Here is a 19809-nt window from a genome sequence, read left to right as displayed (position 1 = left end):
AATCCTTCATTTATGAAAAAAGAAAAATTAAAAATTGTTCTTTTGAATCTGAGTAATAGCATTGCTGCTAGTTCTGAGCTTTGAGAAATAGGTCAGCTAAATCTGTGCTGCCTGGAGTCTTTGCTATTTCTGACCTGTAATGTAATAGGAGCTATCTTCAAAGGAAAATTTAGCAAAATCTGTAGAACTGGATTTTCTTCAACAGACAGCTAAATTGATGGCCTGAAAAAAAAAAAATCAGAAACAAATGATCTTTTCTTAAGTAGGCAATGTGATCTGTTGTTTTCCCAAGAATGCCATCTTAAACACAGGCAGAAAAATAAGACAAGCATCCATACTAAAAAGTCACTTTCCCCATATACTTACATGCATTCTAAATGTAGCCTGTATTTAAACCAATTCCAAGTCTCAAAATGTGAAAATGCACATGGGTACAGTGTTGAAAGCACAACTAGCTGAGCCAATGAGTCTAGAACAAAGATTCCTATTGCAATATGTTTTCCCCCCCAAAAGAGATTCAGAGGGTTGAAGGAAATAGGCAAGAATTAAAAAAAAGAGTAATTGCTCTGTCATTAACAAAATTTAAAATTAATTATGACAATAATAAAAGTGGGGGAGATAAAAGTTAAAGGCCTGGAAAATTATCTTATAAATAGAACAACAAAAATTATTGTCCGCATTGTTCACCATTCTGTTGAACATTAACATTTCTTTTACCAGGTGATTTAGAATTGGTTTTTTCTTCAATACTTTAAGTCCAATACTTGAGTGATAATCTACCTACATATAATCTACTGCATATAATTTCCTTTTTATTAAATATGCGATCTCAGAAGACAGATAAAGATGAATTTTCTTTTTTAAAAAAGACTTGGTCATTACATACCAATGCAAATCATGTGTAGTTTTCATTAAAAACATTATCTTTTATTTATAAGCTGAAAGAACTATTTCTGATGTAAAAGCTAACTCAGATTTAAATGACTGTTTTAACCAGAGTCGATGTCTTATGTATTCTCAGTGAGAAGTATTTTACTTGAAACATCTACAGAATTCACTGGATGACTTTTGGCCACACAGTCCAGTCCCTCTTCTTGGGAGGTTAAGGGGGGAAGGTTAAGGGGGGAGGTTAAGGGCAGGATAAGGGAAAGGAACACTACATATATACTACTTTAATTATTTTATTTTGTTGTATGAGGTGCAATGACAATAAAGTAAACTAACTAACTTTGAGTCCTCAATTGAACAATGGGAGATAAATCTTTTTAAAAATCCATTAATTTGGCCTACATTTTCTGAGTGATTATATGCCATCGAGTTAGTGTTGACTTTTACCAACCAAAAGAACCGTGCTCTCCATGATAATATACCATAATGTATATCCTCAGGTCTTCATGTATTCTGAGTAATGAGCACATAATAAGACTATGATGTGATATGAAATCCATGTAGAGCTTATTATACATTTTTCTTAAGCTAATGTTTGTGATTGTAAAAGGAAGTCTATTACTAAGGTTAAGAGATCTGGGCTCAAATAAATAACGATGACATGTATTTTTGTAATAAGTTCTACTGGCCCACATTTTGCAATAACATTAGTTGTTCTACTTAAGTTAACATTTTATTTATCCAATACAATTTCCCTTTTTAAATTAAACTTACCATGTAATGGAAGCACCAGAAAAAGATATTGACTATCATGGGATTATCTTTTCAGACATTATTGAAACTGGAAACTGAATTAGATTGATACAGATTGGAACAGAATTGGATGTGATTTTTATTATTTGTCTTATATAAAAGCCATAAGCTGTAACAATTTTGACCACTGCATATTTTTTTCATGTTTCTTCTTTTTCCCCAAAGGAAACATCATCAATATAAATTGTTTTTCTTTTTGCAGTCTTTTTATGGAAAGATTTCTAAGAAGGTATAAACAAAGAAAAATATTTTTAAAAGTTTCCCATATTTGTAGACTAGCTTTCTTCAACCTAGTGTCCACAGGATGTATTGGGACTAAAGATTGTAACATTCCCAGCCAGCCAACTGGAAAACCAGTTTAGAGTATAGCTCCTCTGTTTCCAACAGCATTTTATGGTTTCTTATTTTATCAATTGCTTAATGGGATAAAAGGCATACATGCAACATTTGGCTATCAAAAACTACTTTCTCTACTGCAGCAACGTATTTCACTTTGGCTGCTCTTATATATGGATTTCATTGTCACATTTCTTTCCTCAGTGACAATCAGTGAGTGAGCAAATGGTAGCTGGAAGAATACAGCAAAGAAAAAGATACTGAAAAGATTTAAGAAAATTATACCAGCTGCTATGGCAAAAACAAATTAAAGCAAAATATAGCTCCAAGAGGAAAGATCCTAATGTTAAGATATTAGCTTCAACTAAAAAGATATGATGGTAGAAATTTGAAGACGAACATTCACAGAGCCAATACCTTTAACAGGGTATCAGTAGTTCTTTTTAATAGTTACTTCTGAATATACAGTATATCTTTCCATCCAGCGAGGTCGTTTTTCAAAAATTGGAAAAATGATATTATGATTAGCTAAAACTGTTGGTTGATGTTATATTTCATTGAAATACTGGTTGCCTCTGCAAAGGAAGCCTGGGAACCAGATTGGTGTTGTGGTTAAAGTATCCATCTAGAAACAAAGGTTCTTGTCCTACTTAAAGCCATCTGGTGACCTTAGGCCAGTCACTGTCTCTCAGCCCTAGAAAGGAGACAATGGGAAACAATTTCTGAAAAATCTTCCAAGAAAATTGCAGGGCCATGTCCAAGCAATCTCTGAAAATCAGGCATAAGTGAATGAAAAGGGGGGAAAGCCTACATAAATTAGGTACTATATTAAAGCAAAGAGATATTAAATCATAGTAAAAATCTGCTGGGAAATTGCTGGGGGAAAACATATATTATTTAATACAATAAGGCTCAAATTACAGTAGCAAAAATCCACTCGCTTCCATCCTATATGAGATAAGATCATGTACTTATAGGAAATGAAACAAAAGAAAACTAGGCAGTCTCTATATTTACAAAGGTGGAGATAATGGTCAGTGCTGCCAGAATCATCTGAATAACACCCATAATTTTGCAATATAGATACTACTGAGGCAGACATTTAATATGTAAGAATCTAAAGCAAGGTAGAGAAAGACCAGATTGTTTGACGAAATATAAAACAGATATACATCTTTAATAATGTAGAAATAAGTATCAGTTGAGACATTACACAATCTGTAAAGAAATAAGCCAGTGGTTGTAGGGCAGTGAGTAAAAGGCAGAAAAAATAATGATTTCATGGCTAGTTACTAAAAACTGAAGAATGTAGAAAACAGAGTTCTTGAAGATAGCAGGTAAATGAGGTAGAGATTGTGGGAGGAGATGGGAGATCTCTTAATACCCAGGTTATAGTTTAACCAGCTCTTTTATTTAAAAGTCAGGTGATGGAAGGAGCACAGATTGAGGGGAGAAAAGATAGTTTTAAGAAAGAAGTTAGCTGAGAAACATATTTGGAGCAGTACAAGGATGGACAAGAGTGGCACAACATTCTGACTCAGGAATTCTGGGAGTTGAAGTCCACAGGTCATAAAGTTGTCATAGTTGCCCACCCTTGGTTTAGTATGTGTAGTACTTTAGAAATGAATTGCACCTTTATGGAGTCTGTGCGATATTGTATGAGAGGCCAATTACTAACTGTGAACGCACATCCCTGCAGGGCACAAAAGCATCGTTTCTGCTGAATTCAATAGTTTAGTGTTTTTAGTTCATTTAGTTCACAGCTATGTTTTACTGTTCTTGTATGCTGTTCCTGAATGATATATGTAATGCTATAAAAAAGTTCAAAACTAATGGTGGGATCCCTTTTTTTTTTCTTATTGGACCACACAAAAATGGACAAGCAAATGCCCCCTTATATTTCTGAGATACAGCAGAGGCCACAAACAGAAAGAATTATGTGGGTCTTGGTTTTTACTGTTGCTTTTTAACATTGGCTATGATTCAAGGTAACAATTCAATCATTATAACACAAATTTAAAATGCCCTAACATCTTTCCTGTATATTTTTTATAATTTATTAAAAGAATTGTAGAGGTGTAAAGGAAAAAAAATGCTCACCCACTATATAAGTTAATTTTTGCATTCTCTAACCCCCCCTTTAAATAATATTAGACAGTGAACAAGTCTAGCATACATTTTGTAAAGAAAGCCTATCAACCTAGGTTATACAATATTTTAACAGAATGCAATAGCAATTCATACCTTTAAATCTGGCTAGTATTGTAGTTCATTTTATGTCAGATCTAATATTGTAAATAAGTAGCTGACTTAATACATTTTACCTTGTTTTAGAACCTTAAAAAAAAAAGCTCTATTCCTGAGTGACTTCCGGATTGAGCTTCTTTGGCGACAGACTGAAACCGCGACTCTGCGCGGTTTTGATCCATGCTCACTGCTGGAGCGCCCCGAGCCCGCTGGTTTCAGGACTAAGCCACCCCGTAGAGGTGGTGAAGAGGGGGGAGACTGCCTGCAGGATTGAGGAGAGCTGCATCTTTCCTCCTCAGCTGGCCATTACTCCCTTTCCTGAAGGCGGTTGCAGCGGAGGTCAGAAATGGCCACCCCAAAGAAGAACTCAACCAGAAAAGAATGTGCAGGAGGAAGATAAGAAGAGAAAGTTTTGGTTGACTGGGTCAAGCAGTAAAAGCAACAAATAAGGTACCCTGGAATTTAAACTATAAAAAAAAATAACACTGTTCCCAAAGAAGACTTTCAAGCAGCGAAGGAGAGAGAAAAGGGAAAGGATTTGGTTTCTTTCTCTCCTCTTCCTTTCCCTATACTGACAGCTAAGAGACTTAAGCAAGAAATTGAAAAAAAAATCCACTTTGACATCAATAGGCATTTAAGCTATAAAAATAAAATGTCAAAGGGATAATAAAGATTTCTGGATACTTAAAAGCTTTTGAAAGCAGGAAAGGAGAGAAAAAGAATAAAAGGGCAGGATCTGGAAGGGAGGAGACTGCCTGGAATTAAAAAGAACTTACAGTAAAATCTCAACAAGCCTTCTAAAAGATACATTTTAACTGAAACATGGCAACAAAATAGTAAAACCCCAGGAAGAGAAAGTGAAAAAAGAAGTAAGAAGAAAACAGCTCGAGAGTATTTGGATTACTTGGTGACTTCTGGATTTTTGGTTACTGTATTTGAATGACTAAAATCAATCGGGTGGTGGCACCTCTTTTAGAAGAACTGAAAATGGAACTTAAAAAGTACAAAGAAGATGCACAAGAAGGGAGAGGTTCTTTTGGCTTTATATTTCAATTCTTAGAAATGGAGATTTGGAACTATGAGAAACAACAAGAAACGCCTGCAGAACAAGAAGATTGCAACAAAGAAGAAGCCATCTTTAATGAACAAGTAATTTTATGTGGGGGAAAAAAAGGAAAGGGGGGAAAGAGAATGAAAAGTTTAAGATTTGGAAAAACAACCCCAAAAAACAATAGTTTGAAAAATAAGTATAACATTAGAAACAACAGAAGAGGGAAATGCAGAAGAGAGAATTAGAAGTAGAGAGACAAGGGGGTAAAAAGGGGAGGGAGAAGAAGAGAGGGAAGAAAGAAAGGAAAAGAAGTTATAAAGGACAGAAACAAGATATAGAGAAACAAGGCCTATTTAGAGACAATGGGTGAAAATCTAATTGAAAAAAGGATTCTGAAAAGATACATAAGATAGTATTGTTATATTAGAAATAGAAATAATTTCAGAAAATATGAAACAATGTATGATCAAAATGATGGATAAAATAGTTATCGTAGTTTAGTGGAATGTTTGTTAATAAATAAACATAATAAAATGAATATTTAATTATTTATAAAACATAATGAAGAGAAATAGGGAAAAAATGAATTATGGAAAGATAATATGTGTTCCCAAGGAAGTATGATATTTAATTGAAAAGAAATGTTAAAGATGTTAAGATTTTAATGAATATTAATGATAGAACTGAATTAGAATGGAATGAGGGATTATTTTTATAATCCTTTTTTTAAGAATATAGTGTGTATATTAAGAATGTACCAAGCAGAATTCGATTGGAAGTTATGTATTATGTATTATATTGAATGTTATAACCTTAAGGTATACATTGAAGTTTAAATAAGAGTTGAATGGATAAAATTAAAAGATATAAAGGTGTCATACTCCAATTAGTAACTACAGGAGAAAATTTGTTTAATGAGAAAAGATAATATGAAATTGAAACAGGACAGACAAAAGTATAAACATAATGGCTTGAATTGAGATGAGATAATCAAAATAAAGTTGAGAAAATTAAAAGAGGGGAAAAACTATATAGAAAATGCAAAATAGTAATAAGATATGGAATAGAACACAAAAATGAGCATGAAATTGAGTTTGTGTCTGTATAAAGAAGTGTAACCCGGGACCATGCTATTTTCAAAAAAGATGTTTTACTTGTATTTTGTGTGTGTGAAAACCCAAATAAAACTTTTTTTTAAACAAAAAGCTCTATTCCTTAAAATAAATCAGGGTTTTCCTTAAAATATTTATATTTAGTCTTTATATGAACTATAGGAGAAAACAAAAAACTGCCCTCTAAAATATAGTTTTATTTTATTTTAATACTTATACTCTTGATTTTTAAGTTTTCAAAACAACTAAATTTCAAGTTTTTTGGCATCATTTGTTTCAGCAAAATTACTTAATGCTTCGAAAAATGGGTATTTTATGCTTTTTATTATGTGTTTTGGAAGCAAACTCTGGCAATCTGTAAATTTGATTGCCATGATTTGCACTACTGGCAACAATAATCAACCTTCACTTTTGGCTCTGATTTTTCAGAGAGATTCCTAGGAAGGGGGAATTTATATCTCTCATTTCTGTCGCACTTAGCAGAGCAATGTTTCCTATTGATTTGGAGAAACAAATCAAAACAGCTCACTATGTCTAGACATGACATTTAGTATTATCTGCTTGGAAACTATAGTGATCTAAGACCAGTAGAAACCAAATTCTAATATTGACCAACAACTCTGCTTCATTAAAAGTAGCATTGATATTTCCACCAATTTGTAGCATTCTTTCCTTTAGCATGAAGCAGAATAACATTGATGCATTATAGTTTTTGAAGTTTTGTGGCTCTTGTGACAATAAATGCTTCATACCCTTGCAATGGCCTTACTGTCTTCTATTTTTTTAAGAAGCTGTGTGGAATATATATATGTGTATGTGTGTGTGTGTTATACGGATAATTGAAATGGACTAGAATAAATGTGCAAAAATATTCCAGAACTGCCTGGATATACATAATTTCCTGCATCTAATATTTGGTAGCAACATTCACAAGGTGCCTATCCACATTTGGAGAATTTAGAGCCCTTGTGGAATCAGGAAAGAGATCAAAGGGAAGAGATTGTACAAACCAGCTGTCCAGTCTTTCTCACAGACAATCCAGAATAGCCATAGAGGGCAGGGGTGCACCCATGGCAGGGTTTGATATGAATAGCAGCTGGGTGATTTCTCTTCTTGGCCTCATCAATTCATAAAATGAATTAATTCATAAAATGAATTTACAGATTGCCAGAGTTTGCTTCCAAAACACATAATAAAAAGCATAAAATACACATTTTTCGAAGCATTAAATAATTTTGCTGAAACAATAGCCCACAGTAAAAGCTCATCTCATGGTTTCTACTACTTTTCTACTATTTGTAAGAACTAGGCAATGATGTCTATTTTCATCCTTGTTTTTTATTATCTGCATGGCTTGTTCCATTAGACAACAGTACATAGCTCAGTTGAACACAAATTTCAGATGTCTTTTTTTTCCTTCATTTCTGAAGCCCATACTACTATCACAGTGTTGATGATTTTACTAAAATAGCAGGATATTCTGTTAACTGATCCAAATTGGAACTGATGCCTATAGGTGAAAATTTGGTTACCCATCCATTTAAGGAATATCTATTACATATTTCTACTGAATCCATTAACTATATACTGTATGAATCAATGGATCACTCAATGGATTGATGATCTGATTACATTTGCCACTTATGAAGGTTTGCTATAGATTTTGTGTACAAATATAATGAAATATGGATTTCATTTATGCAAAATGAGACAAGTTAAAATAATATTTGTAGGTTTTTTATTTTTGTTCTTTTGGAATTTCTTTTGGGTTCTGTATTTAACTTTGTTTTGAATAAAATAAAAACATAAAAAGATATATAAATACATTATATATGTGTACTTTAATCATTGTTTTAAATAACTACAAATAGAATTGTAATTTACAACTGAAGTGATATGCTTTTTTTCCTTTTCTCTTCTTGTATTTTTCATTTTTTTAAAAAACACTTTCTATGTGTTTTCATTTTCTTTAACAATGTTTTTTTCTTTTTTTCTTTTCTTTTTTGTCAATATTTTAAAAAAGATATTTTTTAGAAAAGGTTAACAATTCAGTTTTACTGAGAACTAAAGGAGTATCAGTAATTTAAAAGAAATTTGGAATAGAGAACTGACTTTTCTTTTTAGAAACATCAATGATCTCGTGTTTTTAAAAATGCTTAAATATTTCATAGGTGATTAATTTATCAAAAAGTTCTGTTTTATACCTATTAGCTCCTTCAACAGGTGTTAAAACAAGGTTGATTGTATATCTTCTTCTCATGGACATTTAATGAATTGTAATACATATAAAACTAAGCATGGGGCTGTGACCTCATAATCACACTCATCATCATGTGTTTTTGTCATATGCTCCAAATGTCACTTTCTTTCTTCCTTAATATATATTATTTAAAAAGAAAATGCTTTCATGTTTCTCAGTTATGAATTTTTTTACAGCAATCAGTATTTTCATTTATTTTATGATGTTTCATGAATTATAATTATCCATGTATGAAGCTGAATAGTGGATTTCAAAAGACATGAAAAGTAGGGAATAATGACTCTTAAATTATATTGAAAAAAATTCAATAAATTACAATGTACAGATTAGAGTGGGCAAAATGCTGAGAAGAAAATTCTAATTCAAACAGAATTTAGGTTCAGCAAAATATCTTACAGACTATTGAAGGGTTTTAGGAAGCCTTTTTGACTAATTATTAACTGCATCACCTATTCACCATTGCCTTTTTTCTTTACTCAAAGAAATATTTGCTATACTTTTATCCCCTTTTTCCTCTGAGTGAAGCATGGACAATCTATGGTCTTCCAGACACATTTCTCATCACTGATAGTAGTGAATATATGAGTATGAGTATTGTATTGTATGAATATATTAGATTTGCTGAAAGTAGAAGCTGAAGTTCTAGAACATCTGGGAGATCAAGCCTTGTTCACCCATGATTTAGGAGCTTAAGGCAGAATATCCTTCCTAATGTTATCATGTCAACAACTCTTCCAGTGCAACAACTGAGTAGAATTTGAATACAAGTCTTCCCATTTCAGTCCAAACTGTTTATTATTACACCACCCATTCATTTAAATGCCATTTTCATTTAAAAACAAAGTTAAAGGGGTTGGGATAAGTGTCATATAAAAAAAGTTTGATTCAGTATAGGAAGTTTGTGACAGTATAAAACAAATTATTATGTTTCTCTTATAGACATAATAAAAATATCCCTGGAAATCATTTATTGACAATCTAATTTTTCTTAACAGTAGGAATAGAATGTTAGCCGCTTTCTGAAATGTTTTATTCCATTATTTGAAATTGCATGGCAACCACTTGACTAAGATATTGACCTTTTTGTGGATTTTTTGAAAAGTACAGATCAATTAAAAAGCAAAGATGATCTCAGATTTGTTAACGTAGTTTGAGCAGATGGTCTGGCAGACGGTGCTACAGAATCATTTAGCAAAGGAGACCAAAAGAAGCAACTTGTTTGAATGCATCACTGCTTGTAGGCAAGGGAAAGGTGGGGGGGGGTTAAATATGGGTTTTAAAGTGATATGGGTCTAGACAGGAACTCTGAACACTAAGTTTCTGTCAGTGAATTCAGTTGTGGTTCACCAGACTTTGGAAGTAACAGAAACAATTCCAAATAAAGGACTCACATAGTCTTAATAGATTGGACTATTGGTCCTTTAGGTATATGAATCTTTAAAATATATCATGCTTAAATTTTTTTTTAAAAAAAAGATACATCAGAAATCTGACTGCCTGCACAGAGCACCAGCTCATCTCCTCACCAAAGTGCTATATATCTATCTACTTTCATAGAACGTGTTTTCAAACTCTTAGGTTGACAGAAGCTGAAGCAAGTGGCAGGAGCTCACCTTGCCACGCAGAACTAGGGCTCAAACCACCGGAGCAGAGACCATCTCCAACACTAGCCACCATGCTACTTCATGGCAATTAATAAAAATAAATAAAACTTGGAAAAACTGTATTGTGTTGCTAAAGAAAAAAAGTGCTCTGAGAATTTTGTAAGAAAGAAGCGAATGGCCAAGCAAACTCTGAAACTGGGCCAAGGGAACTTGGTTTCCAGATTTTGCTTTTAGAACTCTCTGTACTTTTAAGAGTTGCAAAAGTATGGAATTCCAGGTATAATTGCATAATTCATTACCCTGGCTACATTTTTTTTTTTTTTGCATGATCTCTTTCCTTCCATCATGGGTGAGAACATACATCAGTTTCACAAGTCCATTATCTACAACAACACCAAACAAAACTTCAGAGTTTTTAAGCAAAAGGTGAGTCATCCAGCTAAGGATTTACCTTTGGAAACAGCTTACTATAAACTCAAGGAAATAAATACGAGGGGAATCTGTCTTTTTTATTTTAATGCAGATAGGGTTTGAATAACACATTCTTTTTACAAAAAAGATAGTTTTGATTGAACATTAGGGAGAATATGTATGAATTGCTTGATAGAGAAGTTGATTGACTTGGAACTTTATTATTTAAAAATTGTAAAGTTGTGTGGTCAATTTTCAAGAATATCATGATAGCATTTTAGTTCCAAGAGCAAAGGTGGGACTTAATATTCCTTTTAAGAATAAAAATCTGTAATACTCTTTCCTTTAATCTAAGTTTTTTTTAATGGATGCAAGTCTATACATTTATGCTCAGATTGAACAGCCAAACTGATTTCAGTAGCATTTTTCCTGATAACTCTGCTCAACGTTCAACATGAATCGCTCAGGAAATTAAAGAGTCCACTTGGGTTCCTGGCTTTTATGGTCAGATAGATTTTTAATTTTTAATCATAGTCAAATATAAGTTACTAGAATAATGCTATTTTAATGAAACCAGTAGCCTTGCAAAGTTAAAGATTCCACTTTTAGATGTTAAAAATAAATTACCTACATTTATTATGTCTAAGTCACATAGCTAAATGTAATATTTTAAAATAATAAATTAAAAAAAAAAAAAAAAATTTATTTTTTTTTTTTTTTTTATTTTAAAAATTTTTTAATATTATAAAAAATAATAAATACACAAAATTTATACTCTTCTCTCCATCAAAAATTTTATAAAAAAAAAAACAATACCTAAATAAAAAAAAAATAAAAAAAACTCATAATCACTAGGAAAATGAAAGGAAGAAAAGAGCATCAGAAATTATTATTCATGTAAAGATCAATTTTCGATCCTCTATTTGAGACAAACTTTCAATAACGTTCCTTTTTCTGAATAATGCCTATTTGAATATTTCATCCTAAAATCTGCTCTCTTTGTGGCAAATTGTGTATTTGAAAATATTTGATGCCCCAGCTGAGACATCCTTTTATTCTTTCTATATATATATGTTTATTGTAATCTTCCTGGTAACTGAATATAATTAAGAAAGGCATGCTTAGTGATCCTATATGAATAAATTGATTATCCCACTCCAGATGTTTGATAACCTTTACCCATTTCATATATTCACAACTATGTATACACTTGTACTTATTATCTTGTAAACAATTGACAAATCAAATAAATAAATAAATAAATAAATAAAGAAGCAGCATCCAAAAATTTAGTGGGAGCATATCCTGAAAATAACCCACTGCATTAACACTTACTCTCTCTCTCTCTCTTTCTCTCTCTCTCTCTTTCTGTAGCATAGCTTTTAATATCACAGAAGGAAAATGGATATTAAAGAAGAAAACTGTTATTTTAAAAAAAACCTGAACCTACTTAGTGTCAGAATAATCATCAATAGTACAGGAATAGGAAGATATGGCTTCATCTAAAGTGAGACCAAGTCAGTTTTTAAGAGTGATATTGTCACAAAAATAATAATTTCCAGATATTTGTTTCTTCCTCAGCAGCTGTTTCAGCTAAGCAGAGTACAGTAGGAAGACAATCACTACTATGTCTATTCAGCAAATGCAAATAAACATTTGATCAAATATGGTCATTGTAACCTAAAATTACATTGTAACCTAAAATGTTATGTCAAAAATATGCAAATTATTTCATGGTTTCCATCATGATATCAGATAAGCTCAAGAAGTCATAGTTTTCACTACTGAACTTTTAACCGACAAGGCTCTCCCTAACTTTCTTGAATGTACTTTTACATTTTCCAAGAACTTACTTAATATTCTTCTATATTTAGTTTCCTTAAATGATGTCCTATTTAAATTTTCTAATGTTATTTAGCTTACCCCAGAGATAGGTTATCGGTAGGAGCAAGAAGCCCACATTATACAAGGCAATTTATATGTTCATATTATTTTTTCCTTTAAACATGTAATAAAGCAGAACAAATAGTACATCATGTAAGGTCGTGCAAAAAGATTACACAAACTGATTATAACTATATACAATTGCCAAAATGATTCACTGGAATATCAGCAAAAATTATAATGCTCAGATGATGAAAAATTGCTGGGAACCTAAAGTTGAAAAAATAATTTAAAATGACCAGATTAAAATATTTCTGAATGCAAATTTATCAAAGTCTTAGCTCAAAGCATAACAGATTTAACTATGATTGGAATGAGAAATGTGTGGACAATTAATATTGCAATACCAAGAGAAAGTAGAGTAGAAGACAAAGAATTGGAGAAGATCCAGTTCTTGATCCAAAATATTAAGATCTGAAAATTGAAAAATTATGCCTAAACCAGCAGTAATAGTTCCAGTGGTTATCAGTATTAAAAAAATTTTTTGATGTCACTTAGAAAATCTTCACATTGCCAACATTTTCATCTGTGAATTACAAAAGACCACTCAGCTTGGATCCACACATAGTATGTGCACCAATGCATGACATACTAACTCCCTGGGAAAAACTCAATGCATATGAAAACCGACATTGACAAATAAAAAAAAATGAAGGAATTAAAGTATTGTGGAACTTTAGAGTTCAGACACACAAGCACTTGCTACATAACAACCTAGACTTAACAATTCTGGATAAGAAAGACAAAAAAGTCTGGATAGTGGATATGGCAGTACATGGAGACAGCACAATAGAAGAGAAATAATTGTCAAACCAATTTTTATTTGCAAGTAAACAAAAGATTTAAAAAAATATCTGCAAATGAAATAGAACGATTGTGGGGGGGAAAGCAAAGGGAGTACCAATAATAATAGGTACTTTGGGTACAATTCCAAAACAGCCTGAGAGCCATTTGAACACTACTGGCATTGAAAAAATCACCATCAGTCAATTGCAAAAGGCAGCTTTGTTCGGAACAGATTACATCCTGCAACAATACCTTTAAAGACCATCAAATATCTGCATCTTCCTATCGCAAATTATTGGAATGACTTAATAGATGGATAAAAATGCCAGATCCAGTCTGAACATCTGGCTGACTTTGTGATGAACCATAGTAACAATAATAAAAGGCCTGTTGAATGTAATCTCAAAACATCTGAAGCGCCACTTGAACACAATCAGCACTGACAAAATAATCACTAGTCAATTGCAAAAGGCAGCTTTGCTTGGAACACCTCATATCCTGCAGTGATATCTTTAACATCATCAGGCAACAAATCTGCCTGTCCTAGCTCCTGGGAAATACTTGATAGATATCCAGTCTAAACATCTGGCTGGCTGTATGAGCAACCATAAAATCATTCAGAAATAATCTCAAGTTTATTTCCTTAATCAGAATAGTGCTATGGTTTATAACAATTCTAAAAATGCACATGTATTGTCTGTTTTAAAACTAAGGGTTTGCAATTATTTTTCCCCTAATACAAAGTTATGAAGTCTGAAATTACAAAATAGGAAATAACTTTGAAGTCTAAAATTGCAGTAGGGAAAAAAGTAGAACTTTAAAATTATGTGCTTTACAAATGAAATAATATATGTGGCCTCTGTAATCTGCTTTCTCAATCCTTGAAAAGGGATTTAAACCTAAAATTATTTAAAAGTACCAGTATCAGAGGTGGTATTCAGCAGGTTCTGACCAGTTCTGGAAAACCGGTAGCAGAAATTTTGAGTAGTTCGGAGAACCAGCAAATAGTATCTCTGACTGTATCCTTCCCCTGCCATGCCCACCAAGCCACACCCACAGAACTGGTAATAAAAAAAATTGAATCCCACCACTGACCAGCATTAATAGACATTCTATTTTAATCCATTTAGTCAGGGTAGGATTTCATGTTTGTGAGTATAATCAAAAAGAACTTTTCCTAAAATAACCATGTTTGTAAACAAATTTTCTAATATAGAATTTTGTTCTGGGTAACAAGCTCAACTACAAACCCTTTTTAAAAAAATTCTTTATTTCAAATATAATATATGTTATATTTTGGTTTGAATATGTAAGGATAGATGCCATTATAGGATGTTAATTATATGCTTGTTCTTGCTTCACCAATATAAACCATTTATAAGCAGACTTGAATAAGCATGTAATTAATTTTGTTAAAATTGTGTATGGAAACAATGAGTATACAGGTTTGTCACATGATTTACATTAGGTTTCTTAATAACTGGTTCATATATCTGACAGCTGCAGTGTTCTAGGGTCTAGGATGAACATCTTTTGCGACTTTCTGACAAGCAAAGTCAATGGGGAAGACAGATTCACTTAACAACCTTGTTACTAATTTAACAACTGCAGTGATTCACTTAACAAATGTGGTAAGGAAAGTTACAAAATGGGACAAAACTAGAGGTGGTATTCAGCAGGTTCTGACCAGTTCTGGAGAACTGTTAGCGGAAATTTTGAGTAATTCAGAGAACCGACTAACTAGAGATTTTACAGTATCTTTCCCCTGCCACGCCCACCAAGCCACGCCCAGAGAACCAGTAGTAAAAAAATTTGAATCCCACCACTGGACAAAACTAACTTAACAGATTTCTCACTTAGCAACATAAATTTTGGGCTCAGTTGTGGTTGTAAATCGAGGACTACCTATACACAATTGATGTTTTTAAATGTTTTCTGAATGTGATATTAGTATGGCATTTGAATAGTTTCTAGGGGTGTATAGATTTTGTGAATCCCCAAATTTAACTGAAAACTTCAAAAAAAATCACATACATAATTAAGAAGAAAAACGATCAGATTTTCTATTATATTGAAAGAACAAAATCACATAATTCCAAGTTATGCAATGAGAGTTCAGAGAAGACACCAGAAGAAGCTCTTCTAGAGAAAATACTGTGCCAAAGATGGTTTTAACATCTAATCTCATAGCAATTGCTTAGAACAATTAACACTGGAGGACTTTTGACTGCTGCCACTTTACACAGGGACTTTTGCTTAATTTTGGAAACAGGAGGAGATAATCCTATAGCATTACATTTGATTTATAATGTATTCAAGCATTATGAAATGAAGAAAACTGTATTCCAAATGAGAAAATTTATTGCTTTAACCATCCTTGCTATAGTGCAATTTTAACTATATTCACTCAGAAGGAAATTCCACTGTGTTAAGCTGGCACCTCAAAGTACAGTCTTGTACATATTTACTAAATGTTTTGTCCAGTTTGCCTGACTGCAGGGATGCTTTTGACAGCAAGCATTATGTAGATTTGGTTTTTTTTTTACTCCTTAACAATTTTTCTTCTTTCTGAAAAAAAAAAGAAATGACACAAGTGCTGAGATGAATCACAAGAAAGGCAAATATTGATTTGCATTTGCTCATGTTTATAACAATATGTATGTGCCTAAATAATAGCTGAAAACTCAGCATAATCTCTGTCTATATAGTTTTCTTCCTGCCTCCTGGAAGAAAGCTGTTTTGTTCCAGAGAATTGCTGTAGCCCACTGAATTAATAGGCAGCTTGCTGTTTTTGCAGTTGTCTTCTTTTTGTTACCTAAAATAGACTGGGGATGCCCTCCCTGGAAACATTTGCTCCCATCTCTTTTCACAGTAGCATATATGCATGACTGATCTTCCATAGCCCCTCACGGCAAGGAGAATATGTCATATCTGCTTATTTCAAGGCAGTTTGCCTCCAAAGCAAACTACATTTTGCAAACAGAAAGGCACATACCTTGGCTCATCTATCCTGTTAGTTATACTTCTCCAGCAGGAAAAGGAGAGAAAAACACAATTATTCTTTGTGTGGAATTACACCTAAATGATTGAGGTTTTATCTTTGTCTAAACAGTTTGCCATAACAACAAAATATGGACACATTATCTTATGTATCAAGATTTTGATTTTTTGTAAATGTCTGAATGAAATCAGGATTCATTTCTCTCTTTCTTTGATCTTGTTGTGTCCCAGTTCTATGGAATGCAAGGAGAAGAAATTGAAAAAATGCATTTATCAGAATACCAGAATAACAGAGTTGGAAGGGACCTTGGAGGTCTTCTAGTCCAACCCCCCCACCACCACTCAGGAAGGAAACCCTATACCATTTCAGATAAATGGTTGTCCAATCTTTTCTTAAGAGCTCCCAATGTTGAAACACTCACAATTTCTGAAAGAAAGTCATTCCCCTTATCAATTGCTCTGTCAGAAAAGTTCTAACTTCTCTGCTTGATTAGTTTCCATCTATTGCTTTTTGTTCTGCCTTTGGAGAAGAGGTTGATCCCTCTTCCTTGTGGCAGTCTCTTAGATATTGGAATACTACTATCATGTGATGCGAATCCTTTTGTTACTGAACTAGTCATACCCAATTCCTGAAAACATATGTTTTAACTTCCAGTCTCCTAATCATTTTTGTTGCTCTTCTCTGGACTCTTTCTAGACTCTAGAGTCTCAACAACCTTTTTACATTATGACAAACCAAAATTGAATGCAATATTCCAAGTGCAGTATTACGAAGGTATTATAAAGTGGTATTAACACTTCACATGATCTTGATTCTATCCTAGACTGTACTGTATTAGTACAGTCTAGGACCGTGTTGGCTTTTTTGGCAGCTTCAGCACACTGCTGGCTCATATTTAAGTGATTGTCCACAGGACTCCAAGATCCCTCTCATAGTTACTACTATCAAGCCAGGTACTACCTATTCTATAGTTGTGCATTTGGTTTTTCTTGCCTAAATATAGAACTTCACTTTTCTCACCAATGAATTTCATTTTTTTAGATAGGGCCCAGTGTTCTAGTCTGTCAAGATTCTTCTATATATTAAGCCTATCTTCTGAAGTGTTGGCTATTCCTGCCAGCTTGGTGTCACCTGTAAATTTGATGAGTTCTCCTTTTATTATCTAAAGCATTGATGAAGATATTGAAGAGTATTGGGTTAAGGTAGAGCCATTGTATACTTCACTCCATATAGATGCAGTTCTATTAAGAACCACACATTGAATGTGGTTGATCACCCAGTTACAAATCCATCTATTGGTGATGCTGTCCTTCCAACATTTTTCTATCATATGAAGTCATAGGTTGTGGTCTACTTTATCAAGTGTCTTACTGAAATCCAGGTAAATTATATCCATAGTATTTCACTGGTCCACCAATTTTTCCACTTTGTCAAAGAACATAATAAAATTTGCCTGCCATGAGCTGTTTTTGACAAGCCCATGTTGACTTCTGACTTTGTTTGCCTTTAGGTGTTTGCAGATTCATTTCTTGAGAAGATAATCTGGAAAAGATAATCAAGCAATGGAAAAGTATTGATGTCCAGGTATTGATGTCAGGCTGATATGTCTATAGTTTCCTGGATTCATTTCCTCCCCCTTTGTAAAGAAAAAAGTAAAAAGTATCAATTTTGTTTCAGTGGTACAAAAGACTTCATGCATAAAGTTACACCTGTTTCCAATTAGGCATTTTATTGGGAGACCCAGACTCAAGTCTTTTCTTAGCCTTATAAGCTTTCTGCATCATCTGAGCTAGCAGCTATCAATCTTACCCATGCAACACATTGTTGTGAATATGAAATGGGATGAGGGAATGTTCTGTATCCTGCCTTGACTGCCTAGAGAAAAAAAGAGACAGAATGTTTAATAAATCATATTCCACTTTTCTGTTCTGGCAAGCATTTCCATAACAAATAAATCACTGCTACAACTGGTTCCAATTTTAAATAATAAAACATGAAATCATAGAGTGGAAAGGGTCATTTAGATAATTGTTTCCAATCATTGTTCACTGAATAAATTAAAAATTAAAACACTTCGGATAAATGGCTGTCCAGCCTTCATTTGAACAATCTTATGAAATTGTGTTTATGGGTCTCTTTAATTTCTTGTATCTGTTTACCATCTACCTATGAAAGTAAGGTGCACTTTCTAGATTTAATGAACCATGCATTTTATCTTAATTTTGGAAGCATCTTTGGATTAAGTTTATGATCAAGAAATAATTCATGGGAACATGAATCTAAATTGATTGGGTGAATTTAGATTTATTGAAATGACACAGTAGAGTGCTTTGGAGCTTTGTGGTGATGAGTTTATATATTTTATAGATATGTATAGATAAAATTCAGAGATGAGATTTTGAACCTTAAAAAAAGAATAGTGTACATATAATAATCCAAATGCTTATACTAAATAGCAATAATGCTCTTTTGAAGACACAGAATGAGGGAACATATAAGATTCCTTATAGTTGCTTTGGCAATGGCTCTCCTTCTTTTATGGCTACCATTGATAAGCTTTCATGATAGACTTCAGAACTGGGCCTTTCATAGCAATGTCTCTAGATCAATCTGCTAATGAAAAAGCACACAAACTCAATTTCAGACCAACCCATGCATTTTGTAAGGAAAAGATGGATTAATCCAGAATACCAAGTATAGTATAAAGAAAAGCATAACTAATAATGTTGAATTTTCTCATTGGTCTCATTTGAACATAGAAATATATCCAACTTTCTGTCCAATATGCTTGAAAATATTTAAGCATTTTCAACCTAAATGCTCCTATGTATGGAACAGAAAGAATGGTGTAAAGATAATTAGATAAAGCAAAAACTCTGCTACATTGGCTTCTATGTACAAAGTTGAGATTTGAGCCCATTATTCTGCACGTCCAGCTCAAGGACTCACTGTTTGACTTTTATTATGACTTTTTCTGGTCCAGACATTAAATCAAACCTTTATTGTCAATGCACAACATGAGTACCATGAAATTGAATGAGTCTCTCTTGGTGCAGCACCCCCCCCCCCCAAAAAAAAACCACAAAATACATCTCAATAACTCAATAAATGAAAGAAATAGAAATCTCTAAACCCAAATAAGTAATAACTAACACACATTCCCATATACATATATGTAACATTGTATTATATTACACCGGTATGAACATGTTTCACATTGTGCTGGCCCTGCAAGTCTATCATATTAAACCTAATTGTGGTGTTATGTTGTGTTCAGAAGTCTGACAGCCCATGGATAAAAGCTATTTTTCAGCCTATTCATTTGGCTGGATCTGCTTCTATATCTCCTGCCTGAT

General features: G+C 32.9%; 1 long non-coding RNA gene across 1 annotated transcript in view; it reads left to right on the top strand.

Moving 5' to 3' along the window:
* Positions 1 to 1076, top strand: part of LOC148130183 (uncharacterized) — a 58023-nt gene extending 56947 nt beyond the window's left edge. Inside the window, exon 4 of the long non-coding RNA XR_015750215.1 lies at positions 1022 to 1076. This is a non-coding gene — a long non-coding RNA (uncharacterized LOC148130183). The remainder of the gene's footprint in view (positions 1 to 1021) is intronic.
* The last annotated feature ends 18733 nt before the right edge of the window (positions 1077 to 19809 follow it).

This window comes from Notechis scutatus, chromosome 6, assembly GCF_049901735.1.
Source record: "Notechis scutatus isolate UNSWTSFEM ecotype Mainland chromosome 6, rNotScu1.2, whole genome shotgun sequence".
NCBI lineage: Eukaryota > Metazoa > Chordata > Lepidosauria > Squamata > Elapidae > Notechis > Notechis scutatus.
This window is presented reverse-complemented; position numbering and strand designations above follow the sequence as displayed.